At 35.5% G+C, this 16,277-nt stretch overlaps 1 protein-coding gene across 30 annotated transcripts in view; it reads left to right on the top strand.

Moving 5' to 3' along the window:
- The window catches only part of ZNF644 (zinc finger protein 644), a 99,867-nt gene that overhangs the window by 23,728 nt on the left and 59,862 nt on the right, over positions 1 to 16,277 (top strand). For 2 of the 30 annotated variants that reach the window (XM_010860396.1, XM_010860393.1), the window contains one exon: positions 14,316 to 14,439. The exons of 19 other annotated variants lie outside the window; for them this stretch is intronic. The gene's annotated coding sequence lies outside the window, so the exon portion shown is untranslated. Of the gene's footprint in view, positions 1 to 10,227; positions 12,183 to 14,315; positions 14,440 to 16,277 lie in introns of those variants that run through there. 9 more of the 30 variants (XM_010860402.1, XM_010860400.1, XM_010860388.1 and 6 more) reach the window with 8 other exon arrangements.

Here is a 16,277-nt window from a genome sequence, read left to right as displayed (position 1 = left end):
CACATGTTTCAATACCATTCTCCCAAATCTTCCCACCCTCTCCCTCTCCCACAGAGTCCATAAGCCTGTTCTATACATCAGTGTCTCTTTTGCTGTCTCGTATACGGGGTTATCGTTACCATCTTTCTAAATTCCATATATATGCGTTAGTATACTGTATTGGTGTTTTTCCTTCTGGCTTACTTCACTCTGTATAATAGGCTCCAGTTTCATCCACCTCATTAGAACTGATTCAAATGTATTCTTTTTAATGGCTGAGTAATACTCCATTGTGTATATGTACCACAGCTTTCTTATCCATTCATCTGCTGATGGACATCTAGGTTGCTTCCATGTCCTGGCTATTATAAACAGTGCTGTGATGAACATTGGGGTACACGTGTCTCTTTCCCTTCTGGTTTCCTCAGTGTGTATGCCCAGCAGTGGGATTGCTGGATCATAAGGCAGTTCTATTTCCAGTTTTTTAAGGAATCTCCACACTGTTCTCCATAGTGGCTGTACTAGTTTGCATTCCCACCAACAGTGTAAGAGGGTTCCCTTTTCTCCACACCCTCTCCAGCATTTATTATTTGTAGACTTTTGGATCGCAGCCATTCTGACTGGCGTGAAATGGTATCTCATAGTGGTTTTGATTTGCATTTCTCTGATAATGAGTGATGTTGAGCATCTTTTCATGTGTTTGTTAGCCATCTGTATGTCTTCTTTGGAGAAATGTCTATTTAGTTCTTTGGCCCATTTTTTGATTGGGTCGTTTATTTTTCTGGAGTTGAGCTGTAGGAGTTGCTTGTATATTTTTGAGATTAGTTGTTTGTCGGTTGCTTCATTTGCTATTATATTCTCCCATTCTGAAGGCTGTCTTTTCACCTTGCTAATAGTTTCCTTTGATGTGCAGAAGCTTTTAAGTTTAATTAGGTCCCATTTGTTTATTTTTGCTTTTATTTCCAATATTCTGGGAGGTGGGTCATAGAGGATCCTGCTGTGATGTATGTCAGAGAGTGTTTTGCCTATGTTCTCCTCTAGGAGTTTTATAGTTTCTGGTCTTACGTTGAGATCTTTAATCCATTTTGAGTTTATTTTTGTATATGGTGTTAGAAAGTGTTCTAGTTTCATTCTTTTACAGGTGGTTGACCAGATTTCCCAGCACCACTTGTTAAAGAGATTGTCTTTAATCCATTGTATATTCTTGCCTCCTTTGTCAAAGATAAGGTGTCCATATGTGCGTGGATTTATCTCTGGGCTTTCTATTTTGTTCCATTGATCTATATTTCTGTCTTTGTGCCAGTACCATACTGTCTTGATAACTGTGGCTTTGTAGTAGAGCCTGAAGTCAGGTAGGTTGATTCCTCCAGTTCCATTTTTCTTTCTCAACATCGCTTTGGCTATTCGAGGTTTTTTGTATTTCCATACAAATTGTGAAATTATTTGTTCTAGCTCTGTGAAGAATACTGTTGGTAGCTTGATAGGGATTGCATTGAATCTATAAATTGCTTTGGGTAGTATACTCATTTTCACTATATTGATTCTTCCAATCCATGAACATGGTATATTTCTCCATCTATTAGTGTCCTCTTTGATTTCTTTCACCAGTGTTTTATAGTTTTCTATATATAGGTCTTTAGTTTCTTTAGGTAGATATATTCCTAAGTATTTTATTCTTTTCGTTGCAATGGTGAATGGAATTGTTTCCTTATAGGAATGCAAGGGATTTCTGTGTGTTGATTTTATATCCTGCAACTTTACTATAATCATTGATTAGTTCTAGTAATTTTCTGGTGGAGTCTTTAGGGTTTTCTATGTAGAGGATCATGTCATCTGCAAACAGTGAGAGTTTTACTTCTTCTTTTCCAATCTTTATTCCTTTTATTTCTTTTTATTTTCTGACTACTGTGGCTAAAATTTCCAAAACTATGTTGAATAGTAGTGGTGAAAGTGGGCACCCTTGTTTTGTTCCTGACTTTAGAGGAAATGCTTTCAATTTTTCACCATTGAGGATAATGTTTGCTGTGGGTTTCTCATATATAGCTTTTATTATGTTGAGGTATGTTCCTTCTATTCCTGCTTTCTGGAGAGTTTTTATCATAAATGGGTGTTGAATTTTGTCAAAGGCTTTCTCTGCATCTATTGAGATAATCATATGGTTTTTGTTTTTCAGTTTGTTAATGTGGTGTATTACATTGATTGATTTGCGGATATTGAAGAATCCTTGCATCCCTGGGATAAAGCCCACTTGGTCATGGTGTATGATCTTTTTAATGTGTTGTTGGATTCTGATTGCTGGAGATGATTTTCGAATGTCCTTATTTTCGTATTTTTACTGATGTCTTACAGCTGAATTTTCAGGTACTTTTATATTTTAGATATGAGTGTTTTGTCAGGTATGTGACTTGTACACATTTTCTCCAAATCTGTCACTAGCTTTTTAATCCTCTACATAGACTCTCTCACCAACTAAAATATTTTGTTTTGATGAAGTCTAGTTTATCAGATTTTAATTCTAAGGGTCATGCATTTGTTATTTCTAAGAACACTTTTCTATCTTTAGAGCCCAATGATTTTTTTCTGTCTTCTACAAGATTAACACTATTATATTTTACACATAAACCTATAATTTGCTTTGAAATAAATACTGATATAGAATGTCAGATTTGAGTCAGTGTTTTTTTTTTCTCTTCACATATATCCGGTTGTTCCAGCACCATTTGTTGTAAAGACTTTTTTTCTTATTGAATCGCATTTGCAATTTTGTCAAGAAATCAGTTAGCACTCTTCAGGTAGGACTGTAGTATAATTTGGGGGAGGTTACAGAGGGATGGATATAAGAAGATAAAAATCATTTTCTTATATAGGAAAATAATAAGATCCAAAAATGAAAAATCAAGATATGAATGTATTTAGAAATTGGGGTAGAGAAGGCAATGGTACCCCACTCCAGTACTCCTGCCTGGAAAATCCCATGGATGGAGCAGCCTGGTAGGCTGCAGTCGCTGAGGGTCGGACACGACTGAGCTACTTCACTTTCACTTTTCACTTTCATGCATTGGAGAAGGAAATGGCAACCCACTCCAGTGTTCTTGCCTGGAGAATCCCAGGGACGGGGGAGCCTGGTGTGCTGCCATCTATGGGGTCACACAGAGTCAGACACGACTGAAGTGACTTAGCAGCAGCAGAAATTGGGGTGGGATTTCACTGGTTCTGTTTTTCATAACATGCTTTATTTGATTTTTAAAATATGTATTTGTATATATTTGATTAAAATAAAAACAAAATACTGTAGGATAATGCTAACACCTTACTTAGGGGAACGTCCAAAGCCTTAAATGTCTAAATTTTCAGTTTTGAAACATTTTTTACTGTGGAAAGAATGCTCAGAATAGTACATGGAAAAAGGTCCAACTTAAGTATTCAAAAGTACATGTGTGCTTAATCACCCCTGTCAAAAATTAAAACATTGCCAGATCCTCTACTTTCCTTCTCTGCTGGGGAATTACCTCCTATGTTTTCTGATACTAATTTTTTTGCCTTACATTTTTGCCATCAAAAAACACATTTTTGACATTTTTTCTGTTAATGAAATTTATACAATCAGATTCTGGCTTTTCCAGCTTTATGAGATTTAGTCCTATTGTTGCATATGACTGTAGCTGATTAATTTTCATTGCTGTACAGTATATTAATACTCCGTAGTTCATTCTGTTTTTGGTGGAAATTTGACTTGTTTCCATTTTTAGACAGTTGTAAATAATGCTATGCATTTACTTGTACATGTCTCCTAGTACACACATGCACACCTGTATGTTTAGTAAATACCTAGGAATTTAATAGCTTGGTTTTAGAGTGGAGAACCCTATGGACAAAGGAGCCTCGTGGGCTGTAGTCCATAGAGTCACGAAGAGTCAGACATGACTGAAGTGAGTAAGCACACAGAGTATAAGTTCTATTTCAGAAGCTATTCAACATTTTTTTTCCTGAAGTGTTTGTAACAGTTTATAATCATCAGCAGAGTTCCTTTTGTACTGTATCTTCTGCAGCACTTTATATTGTTCATATTTAATTTTAGTCATACTAGAGGGTATGGTGCACTGTCTCTTAGTGGTTTTACTTTCTATTTCCCTGATTGCAAATGTGATTGAATACCTTGTTAATATGTTTCTGACAAGATTTCATAATTACTTTGTGTGTATTTCAAAAGAATGTGTAATCTTCAGTTTTTTGGGTGCAGTATTTATGTGTTTGTTAAGTCATTTTGTTAATCATGTTGTTCAAAACTTCTACATCCCTACCTGGTTAATTTCTGCATACTGGGTCTATTAGAGAGAGATGTTAAAATCTTCTACTGTGGTTATGGATTTGCTTTGCTGTCCATTTTTGGTTTATATATTGGAATCTGTATGGTTGGGGAACATAAATTTAGAATTGTTTCATGTTTCTGATGAGTTAAAACTTTTACCATTGTTGATTCTTACTACCTTTGGTGATACTTTTTGCTTTGAAGTCTGCTTTTATTGCTAATAACATAGCTACACAAACCTTCTTATAGTTAATGTTTGTGTGGTTTGTTTTCTCCCTGCAACCATTTATTTAAAATTTTTCTGCCCCCTATGTTTTACAACTGTTTTATGTATACACCATATCATTGTTGTTTTACTTTCAGTCCCATCTAACACTTAGTCTTTTAATTATAACATAAGAATTCATTCATATTTCATAAATTAATGGTTATCAGGATTTAAATTATCTTATTATGTGCTTTCTATTTATTGTGACTGTTGTATTATTTTTCTCAAGAATGCTTTCTTTTTTTTGTTCACTAATTTTATTACTTGTTCCTTTCCCCATTTTTTTTAAACTATTTTGTCTGCTAGCCACAAATCTAATTTTTGTTTATTGGAAAATACTTGTTTTTCTTCTTTGAAGAGTAGCATCACTGAACATGAAGATGTTCCAGTATCCACTTTTTTTCTGGTGATAAGTCAGCCATTAGTTGCATTGTCATTTCTCATGTATAACCAGTCACTTTTTTCTGGCTGCACTTAAGGTATTTTTTTGGCCTTTAGTAGATGGACTATGTATGATATATACTGTAGAAGTGATTCTTCATATTCATCATGCTTGGGTTTGTTGAGATTCTTGGATCTACAAGGTAATATTTTATACCAAATTTGAGATGTTTTTGTTCATTGTTTCTTTAGGAAAAACTATTGTGTACCTTTTTTACTCTTCTTGCTCTCTTTCTGTTACATCTTATTGTACATACATGTTGAATTGAGTTTCATCTATTTTGAACTGCCTGATAGTGTTCTATACTGGTCTCTGAGACTCTTAATTTTTCTTCAGTAGTTTTAACTCTGTGTTTTTTGGATTGAATAGTTTTATTGGTCTATCTTCAAGCTCACCAATTCTTTCTTCTTCCATCTCTAATCACCTCCTTATGGTAAATTTTTATTTTTATTTTTTTTTTTTGTCAGCTTTTTCTTTCTTATAGTCTCTTTTTGAATGTGTGTTCTTTTAATTCTCATACTTAAAATAGCTGCTTGGAGTTCTTTATATGCTAACACTTAGATTCTATATTCTGAATACTCAGAATTGTATCTCTTAACACCCCTTTTTTCCTTAATATGGATCACTGTTTCCTGTTTCTTTGTAAATCATGCAGTTTTTGCCTGAAAACTGAACTTTATGATTATGTTTTAGTGTCTGGACTCTTAATGTTCTGAGAATTCTTGGGTGAAGTATATAGACAGATTTTGAAGCTTGCTTATGGTTTACCTATTTCTAGAGATTCTGCTGATTCCCAACTGTTCTGCTGGACTTGGATTCTGTCCTCTGACATTTCAACCTTGTAGGGCTTCAGCTTTTGCTGCCAAAACTGTGCACAGTGGAATGTATCCTGTTGAAAAAACATCACACTCACAGTAAAGCTCTGTTCAAGTGTAAGCTTTCTCTCCAGCCTCTGTCAACTTTTTCCCCTCAACTTCTTCAGTTTTCCTCTGTGCATACATAGTTTTATCAGTCATCCAGTGATTTAGGCAAAGTTTATCCTGAGAATTTTTGTTACATTTCTCTTTTGGTTCTCTCCCTGCCATGCTTTCTCCATTTAAATTTCCAGTTGTTTTTCCATGCCTCAATTCTGAGCCCTGAGATGATGTTATCTTTCTCCAGAGATAATTTTTGTTTGCTCATGCTACTCCTGGAGTCTCTAACATTCTGGGGTTACCTTAATTATGTGTTAAGGATTGAGTTTTGTGGGTTTTTTTTGTTTTTTTTTTTTAACCTGGCTACTTAAATGTCTTCAGGTGGGGTTGCAGTGTATGCAAGAACTTTTTTTTTACTTCTGGTTCACTAGAGTATAATCTTTTAGGAACTCGACTCAAAGAGTGGGCAACATTTACTTTGGTTTTAACCAGTTCTGAACCTTGCGATCTCAGTTTGATCCCACTAGCTCTAGAGCAATGTCAGAAATAGTGATCAGTTTCTCAACTGCATCATCTGGATTAGCAAATAAGCCCAAGGTAAAAGCATCCTTAGGTGCTAGGTTTATATCTCTAGGTCACCATCTTGTCTTGGATCTTGGCCTGATCATTCTTTACTGTTGTATTAGCTTTTTGATGCCACCAAATTGACAGTTTTTAATATTTTGCTGTTTTTTTCTAGTAGGTCTCAGTGAGTCAATTGATAAATATTACCTATTCTGCTGTTATTGCAGCTATTTGAATTGACATGTTTGAATCAATGGATGTAAATGATAGGATAATGTCTCCATCCCTTGACTTTGATTTTTTTCCTGTGGTGAATTCATTCCTAAGTGTGTTACCTCCACGAGGTGGCAAAGATGGGCACTACCTGCTGTGATCTACATCATTGTCATAGCCATTATTTCCACTGAAGAGTATACCTTTCCCAGTAGTCCTTGCAGGTATTTCCAAATTTCCCATTCTGGCTACATTGCTATCCATAATATAATAATGGTAGCTAGGAGCAAAAGGCACTCTGATCAGTCTAGGTATCATTTGTTCATCCCTTGATCCAGGAGCTTAAGATTGGTGCAGTTGTAACAGTTACATATTAATACTGTTTCCCAAAGGAAGATACCATTAGCATAAATAGGAAAAAGAATGTTGGGCAAAGAAGCAGATTGTTCTGTAACAGTTTTTGTAGATTTATAGCATATCCTGAAAGATTTGATTGTATTGTTGGATCCAGTAAAACTACCTTGCAACACAATTTCGTGAGAGATTGTAGTTGACTGATAACTTGTTAAAATTATTTTGCTCAGTTGTGTATCTCTGAGACTGACAAACTGTGACAGATATTTTCTAGAGTCACTGTTAGTAAAAGAATAAAAGAGACTTTTATTCCTCCTCTTCCCATTGTTTTCAAAAGTTGAGAGACCTACGTTTGTTGTTTATCTGCAGTAACTCCTAGGGATAAGAATAATATGTTATCTTTAAAATAGGGTTGCTGTATCAGTTGGCTATTGCTGTGTAATAAATTACTCTAGAACTTGACATAAAACAAACATTTATTATTAGAGTAAGTCTATGAATCAGGCAGTATTTCTCGTCTTGGTAGGGCTCGTTTAAGTCCGCATTCAGAACCAGGTCAGGAGAATGATTCTGCCACTGTTGGATGGGGTTCTCTAGGATGGACTGTTGTGGAACATCTGGGCTTTCCTCTTGTCCTCTAGCAGGTTAGAGTGGGTTTGTTCTCATGGTAGTGGCAGGATTGCAAGAGAGCAGCGACATACATGGCCTCTTGAAGCCTAGCTGAGAACTGGCAAACTGTGACATTTGCTACATTCTGTTTGATCTTCCTTAAAAGGTCAAGCCTGGAGTAAACAGGGCTATGGAAAGATCTGTTGGCAGTGTTAGTTGCTCAGTCATGTCTGACTCTCTTTGTGACCCCATGGACTGTAGTCTACCAGGCTCCTCCCTCCATAGAATTCTCCAGGCAAGAATATTGGAGTGGGTAGCTATTCCCTTCTCCAGGGGATTTTCCTGACCCAGGGATTGAACCCAAGTCTTCTGCACTGCAGACAGATTCTTTACAGGCAGTCTGAGTGACCAAGGAAACCCACCTCTTGGTAGGGGAAACTGCAAAGTCTCATTGCCAAGTGCATTATTCATGTACCTCATGAATAATGAATAGGATGGTACAGAATTGGGGTTATTTTTGCAGACAGGCTTTTGATTCATGCTGTAGAATTTTTGATGTTATTTTGTTCTAAATTGCTCCCCATTATATTTCAGTAGGAATTGTGTTTAAGAGTAGACGTTGTTACAAGTGTAAATTAAATACATTGATCTGTCCAGTAGTCAAGATGACTTATACTTGTTTCATGCAATGTGTCTGATGGGGTTTTGTAAGCATTGTTCATGGACTGAGTTATCAATTGTAGGTAATTGAAATGCCTGTTGTAGTACCAGTTGTAAGTATTAATAGATGATTATACTGTTACTCTTTTGATTATAAATGACAATTTCTTGTGTTTATCATTATTATTATTATACTAACCTTCTTAATTGACTTTATTTTCCCCTGCATATAATTCTTTGCATATTGTGATATTTTAAACAGATTTATTGAAGTACAATTGATATATACTAAATCACACAGGTTTAAAGTGTGCAATTTGAATAGATTTGATATCTGTATATACCCATGAAGTCATCACAAGATAACAAACATATCCTTTATCTTCCGAAGTTTCCTTGTGCCCCTTTGTAATCTTTTCCTATTTATTGCTTCTTCCGTAATGTACAATGACTGATCTGCTTTCTGTCACTTGATACGTTAGTTTGAATTTTCTAGAATTTTATGTGGATGAAGCTGTGCATTGTGAGATCTTTTTGTCTGCTTTTTTCCACTCAGCATGATTATTTTCACATACATCTGTGTTGCATGTGTCATTAGTTAAATTCTACTCTGTTCATTGTATATAACTTAAGGCTTTATATGTTGTTGGATATTTTCCCCTTAGCTTTTGGCTGTTACAAATAAAGATGATCATTTGTATGTAAGCCTTTGTGTGAACATATGCTTTGTTTCTTTGGGTAAACACCTACTAAGTGTTTGATATTTTAAGATATGGTGATACTGTTTTTACAAAGTGATTGTACCATTTTATCTTCCTGCATGTATGTATTAGCATTTCAGTTGTGTAGTGATAACTCATGGTTTTAACTTGCATTTCCATGTTGACAAATGATACTAAGCATGTTTTCATGTACTTATTTTCATTCATGTATCTTTGATGAAATGCTGCTTCACATCTTCTGCCTGTTTTATAATTTAGTTGTTTTTTTGTTATAATTGAGGTTTTAAAAACAGATTTGTTTATTGGTGGATATAATTGACACATTTAAAGTGTATAGTATGATAAGTTTATATATATACACACACACATACACACATAACATACACTCAGGAAGTCATCACTACAACCAAGATAATGAATATATTTATCACCCCCAAAAGTTTCCTCTTGCCATTTTGTAATTCTTTCTTTTCAGCTGCATCCCCCTTTTGGGTTTGATCCAGATCTGTAGAATTTTGCATTATGAAACTGAAACTCTACCATTAAAGCACAATTTTTTATCCCCCTCATCATTAACCCTTGGCCGCCACCTTTCTGCTCTTTTGTTCTGTTATCTTGACTATGTTAAATACCTCATATGAGTGAAATCATACAATATTTATTTTGTAATTGGCTTATTTCACTTAGCATAATGTTCTCAAGTTCATCCATGATGTAGCATGTAACAAGATTTTCTTCATTTTTAAAGACTACTTAATATTCCATTGTATGTATATACCATATTTCCTTTATTCATTCATCTGCTGCTGAGCATTGAGTTTGCTTCTGTCTCTTGAATAATGCTACAGGACACATGAGTATATAAATATCTCTTTGAGATCCTGTTGTACTTTGAATTATTTTGGTATATACCCAAAGCTAAGATTACTGGGTCATATGCTAATTCTGTTTTTAATTTTTTGAGATACTGCTTTACTATTTTCTGTAATTGTACCATTTTACATTCCCCCCTACATTACACAAGAGTTCCAATTCTCTGTATCCTTTCCAGCACTTATTATTTTCTATTCTTTTGGTAGTGGCCATTTTATTGAGATATGAAATATCTCATTGTGGTTTTGATTTGCATTTTTCTTATGATTAGCAGCATTGAACATCTTTTCATATATTCTCTGGACATTTGTATATTTGTCTATTCAGATCTTTTACCTGTTTTTAAATAGGATTGTTTTTGTATTTTTGTTGTTGAGTTGTAAATGTTACTTACATATTTTGGGTATTTAACCCCTTACCAAAAATACGATTTGTAAAAATTTTTTCTCATTCTGTAGATTGCCTGTTCACTGTATTGGTTGATTCCTTTGATGAAGAGGAATTTTTAAATTTGAGGTAGTCTGCCTTGTCTATTTTTGCTTTTGTTGTCTCTGCTTTTGGTGTCATATTCAAGAAATCAATGCCCAAAACTCAGTGTCATGAAACTTTTGGCCTTATTCTTCTCAGGATTTTAGCTGTCATGTTTAGGTCTTTGATTTGTTTTAAGTTTATTTTTTAATGTCGTGTTAGGTAAAGATCCAACTTCATTCTTTTGCGTGTTTTGATCCAGTTGCCCAGCATTATTTGTTGAAGAGACGTCCTTTCCCTGTTGTGTACTGTTGACATCATTATCAAAAATCATTTGACCACACATGCATGAGTTTATTTCTGGACTCACTCTTCTCTTTCTTTGGTTTATATGTCTGACTTTATGTCAGTCCCACACTGTCTTGCTTACTGTTGCTTTGTAATATGTTTTGAAATGAGGAAGTGTGAGACTTAATATGTAGAAACACAACTGATATTTGTGTGTTGTTTTTATATCCTGCAAAATTGCTGAGACCATTTACTAGCTTTAACATTTTTAAAGAATCTTCAGGATTTTCTATGTATAAGATCATGTCATCAGCAAATGGGTAACTTTACTTCCTTATTTCTAATTTGTGTGCCTTTTATTTTAATTTTTTCCTGTCTAATTGCTCTGGTTTGTACTTCTAGTACTGTGTTGAATAGAAGTAGCAAATGTGGGCATCCTTACCACCTTTTTGCTCTCAAAAAGCTTTCAATCTTTTGCTAGAGTATGATGTTAACGGTTGATTTTTCTCATGTGACTTTTACTGTGTTGAAGTGGTTTCCTTCTGTTAATAGCTTATTGCATGTTCCTACCTGAAATGATTTTGAGTTTTGTCAAATGTTTTTTTCCCCATCAAGATGGTCACTTGGTTTCTGTCCTTCCTTCTATTAATGTGATGCATTTCATCAATTGATTTTTTGTCTGTTGAACCATCCTTGCCTTCCAGGAGTAAATCCAGTTTGGTCATGGTGAATATCATTCAGTTTGCTGGTGTTTTGTTGAGGAGTTTTGCAAATACTCATATATGTCTGTAGTTTTCTTGTGTCTTTGTCTTTGATATCACATACTGCTGATCTCATTACTCTTAATGAGAATGAGTTTGCATATGTTCTTTTGTGTTCAGTTTTTTAGAAGAGTTTGAGGAGAATTCTTGCTTAAATAGTTGGTAGAATTACTCAGTGAAATCATCTGGTTCTTCACTGAGAGGGTTTTGATTATAGCTTCAGTCTCCTTACCTAGTTATAGATCTGTTCAGATTTTTTAGTGCTTCATGATTTGGTCATCATAGATTGTGTGTTTATTGGTATATAATTGTTCATAGTAATCTCATAATTCTTTGGCATTTGTTGTAATGTCCCCTCTTTTATTTATGATTTTGTTTGAATAATCTCTCTTATTTTCTTAGTCTAAGAATTTGTCAGTTTTGTTGATTATAAAAAACAACTCGTTTTTTACTAACTTTTGGTTTTCTTATATAAGTATAAAATTAAGCTGATGATTTAAGATCTTCTTTTTTAAATGTGAGCATATAAACTTTCCTCTTAGTACTGCTGTCACTGTATCCCATTAGTTCTGGTATGTTGTGTTTTCAAAATATTTTCTAAATTCACTTGTGATTTATTCTTCGACCCATTGGTTGTTTAAGAGTTAGTTGTTTCATTTGCTGTATTTATGGATCTTATTTTCCTTTTGCTGTTGATTTTTAGTTTCATTCCATTGTTGTGAGAGAAGATAGTTGGCATGAGTTCAGTCTTAAATTTGGTAAGATTTGTTTTGTGGCCTACTTTACATATATTTTTGCTGTTATCTGCATTTGGGGTTTCATTCTGAAGCTGTTTCTAATTTGTCAGTGTTTAATTTTCTGAAATATGTTCATGCCTTTTCTGTACACTGAAAATACTTGAAAAATGAAGACATTACTTATCAGAAATTTTAGATTTATAGAAAATTTGAATAGAAAGTATAGAGTTCCCACTCTACCCTTCCTCCCCCGTGGACACTTTGTTTTCTGTATTAACAACTTACCTTAATATGGTACAATTGTTACAATTAGTGAACCAATATTGTTACATCATTATTAACTAAAGATCATAGTTTATTCAGATTTTCTTAGTTTTTACCTAATGTTATTTTTCTCTTCCAGGATCCCATTCAGGATATTGCATTACGTTTAGTTGTCATTTCTCATTACACTTTTTAAGACTGTATTTTTAATGACTTTGACAGTTTTGAGGAATATTGGTTAGGTATATTATAGGATTTTCCTGTATCAGAATTTGTCTGATGTTTTTCTTAAGATTAGAGTGGGATTGTGGGTTTTAGGGAGGATATATTTGACATTTTAGTGAAATAAAACCAGTTCTATTAGTTACTTAAGTGTTCTTTCTGTATCTCCTTCCAGTATTCACCTAAAGAATATCCTAATTATATTATACTTTAGGTATGGATTTAAAGGGAACTTTCTGTCTAGTATTAGTCACTCATCCCTGTCTGACTGTTTGCGACCTCATGGACTATATAGCCCACCGGGCTCCCCTGTCCATGGAATTCTCCAGGCAAGAATACTGGGGTGAGTTGCCATGACCTTGTCTAGGGGATCTTCCCAACTCAGGGATCATATGCAGGTTTCCTTCATTGCAGGCAGATTCTTTACCATTTGAGCCACCAGGGAAGCCTACTTCCTATCAAACTTCCTTATAAGATACTCCCTTTAAACGAGATAGTGTTTATAATGGCCTGGTTTGTCTCTTTGAGGAACAAATACAATTAAAAGTGGGTTTTTCCCAGACTTTGAAATATAACTGTGAACAGAGCAAGATAAAGAAATTAAACTGTTAAACTCTTAAAGAATCAGCCTGCCAATGTAAGAGACCTGGGTTCAGTCCCTGGGTTGGGAAGATCCCCTTGGAGAAGGGAATGACTATCCACTCCAGTATTCTTGTCTGGATAATCCCAAGGACAGAGGACCCTGGTGGACTACATACAGTCCATGGGGTTGGAAAGTGTCAGACACTACTGAGTGACTAGCACACAAATTCAAAAAATTAGTTATTGTGTGTAATATTTGTATATGCTTTTGTGCAAACATGTGTATCTTTTTGGGAGAAGGCAATGGCACCCTACTCCAGTACTCTTGCCTGGAAAATCCCATGGACAGAGGAGCCTGGTGGGCTGCAGTCCATGGGTTCGCTAAGAGTCGGACATGACTAAGCGACTTCACTTTTACTTTTCACTTTCTTGCATTGGAGAAGGAAATGGCAACCCACTCCAGTGTTCTTGCCTGGAGAATCCCAGGGACGGAGGAGCCTGGTGGGCTGCCGTCTATGGGGTCACACAGAGTTGGACATGACTGAAGTGACTTAGCAGCAGCAGCATATCTATTTGTATTAGTTGGCTAGGGCTACTGTAATAAAAGACCACAGACTAGGTGGCTTAAACTACAGAAATACATTGTCTCACAACTCTAGAGGCTAAAAGTCCAAGATTTGATCGTTAGGTTTGGCTTCCCCTGAGGCCTCTCTCCTTGCAGATGTCAGTCTTCTCACTACGTCTTCACAGGGCCTTTCCCCTGTGCCTATATCCCTGGTATCTCTCTCTTGTTAATTAATATAAGAACACCAGTCATATTGGATTAGGGCCCTATCCTTATGACCCTATTTAACCTTTATTACCTCCTTACAGGCCCTGTCTCCAAATATAAATTATATTGGGAGTTAGAGCTTCAACACACAAATTTTATAGGGATACAGTTCAGTCTGTAACAAGTTTTATATAGTGTTTCTGATTTATCTCCCAGAGAACTTGGCATCTTCAGTATGTTTATTTTCTAGGCTGCTCTCACAAATTACCACAAACTAGATTGCTTGAAATAACAGAAATTTAATTCTGTCACAGTTCTGAAAGCCAGAAGTCTGAAATCAGTATCACTGGGCAGAAGTCAAGGTGTCATCAGTGATGTTCTCTGTACAGAAGAATCTCTTCTTTGTCCCAATTCCTGGCTATGGCTGCAGTCTTCAAGGCCAGTGTTTTCTGATCTCTGTGCTCTGACTTCACCTTCTCAGTGTGTCGTCAAATTTTTCCATGTCTCCCACTTTATAAGTGATTGCATTTAGGGCCCACGTAGATAATCCAGGATAGTCTCTCCATCTCAAAATCTTTAATGTAAATCACACCTGCAAAGACTTTTTTCCCCTCTTGCCATATAAAATAAACTTCACAGATTTGAGGGAGTAGGATGTGGATATCTTTTGTAGGACCGTTTTTTAGCCTGTCATACTGAGCATCTCATAGTAGACTTGTGATGTTCTCAGTTTGATTTATAGTTTAGTTTGTAATAGGTCTCTACAGTTTTGGGTGGGTGAAGGCTGGTGGCAGTGGGTGGTAAAATATTTTCATCTCTTCTAAACATTATGTGTGAAACTGGATGTCTGTGTTCTCAGTGGGTGGTCCAAGAAGTATCAGCATCAGCATGACCTTAGGAAGTTCAGAAATCCAAAATGGTCAGCTGGACTTCCCTTGTGGCTTAGCTGGTAAAGAATCTGCCTGCAATGAAGGGTTCAATTCCTGTGTTGGGAAGATTTCCCTGGAGAAGGGAAAGACTACCCACTCCAGTATTCTGGCCTGGAGAGTTCCTTGGACTGTATAGAGTCCATGGGGTCACAAAGAGTTGGTCGGAAAGGACTGAGTGATTTTCACTTTCACAGTCTTACACTTGCTAAATCAGGAACTCTGAGAGTAGAGCCTAGCCATGTTTGCATAATAAGCCTTCTGGGTGATTCCCATGTACATTGAAGTTTGAGAACCACTTTTCTAGACTGTAGACATTATTAATGTTAAAACCATATTCACCTTCCTCTACAATGTTTTTTCTGCTTAATGGTAACACTTAAATTAGTCTAGCATCATCGTCCACAAACTGTTTTCTGTAGAGATAGAAACATATAGTACCAAATCTTAGTACTGTTCCTCAGTGAAATTAATTCATTTACTCAATAAAAGGTTGCACCGGACTCATTGTCAGTTGTATATTTACTTAGATGTAGTCATTTTATAAAGTAACGTTACTGACATCCAGAAATGATAGGAATTTTTTCTCTAGTCTTTAAACATGTGAATTGAATTCATTAGACTGAATTTTACTTTCCTACCTTCTGTATCCTATGTACATGTGGGGATACAATGTAAAATTTCTAATCTTTCAGCTTGCCTACACTACATTGTTAGGCTTTTATTATGTGCTATCCAGTGAAAGTGCTGAAGTGAGATTAATTATTTTGCTCAATGTGTCCACAGTGTAGCTCAGAAAACCCACAAGTAAATAGTTTATATAGAGCTATCACTAGTTGCTGTTTGAGAAATCACTAGTTGTAATTGAGAAACACAGCTTCACATAGTTGAAGAAATTAAAGAAGGATCTGCCAGGGTGACTAAACTAAATATTGAAAAACTAGTATAAGGGTGTTAGCAAGGTTAAGGAGAAATAAAAAGTAAGTATAGTTCACCATGCGAAAAGGCTGAGAGAGCTTAGGGGCTCTTCTGGGAGTTGAAGGGGTTTCGTAGAAATATGAAGTGAGGAAGAGAGTAAAGACTAGAGAGATAGATGAGACTGAGGTCACTGATGAGTACTATGAAAGACTTGAGGCATAGATGTGATTCTTCAGGGTAGCCATTGGGAAATGATTACTTATAGCATTTGGGAAGGATAAATTGAGTGCATAGTGAGTCTAGAAATACAACAGTTACAGTAATCTAGGTGAGAATAGTAGTAGTTGTGGTGGTGACAGAATAAAAATTCAGAAGAGTAACAAGCTGATTTTCAGGAAGGGTGAGAGCTGAAGTGTAGAATTCAGAGTAGTA

The sequence above is a fragment of the Bison bison genome, unplaced genomic scaffold (assembly GCF_000754665.1).
Source record: "Bison bison bison isolate TAMUID 2011002044 unplaced genomic scaffold, Bison_UMD1.0 scf7180017864466, whole genome shotgun sequence".
Lineage (NCBI taxonomy): Eukaryota > Metazoa > Chordata > Mammalia > Artiodactyla > Bovidae > Bison > Bison bison.
Note: the sequence above shows the minus strand (reverse complement) of the source record. Positions and strands in the feature narration are given on the sequence as shown.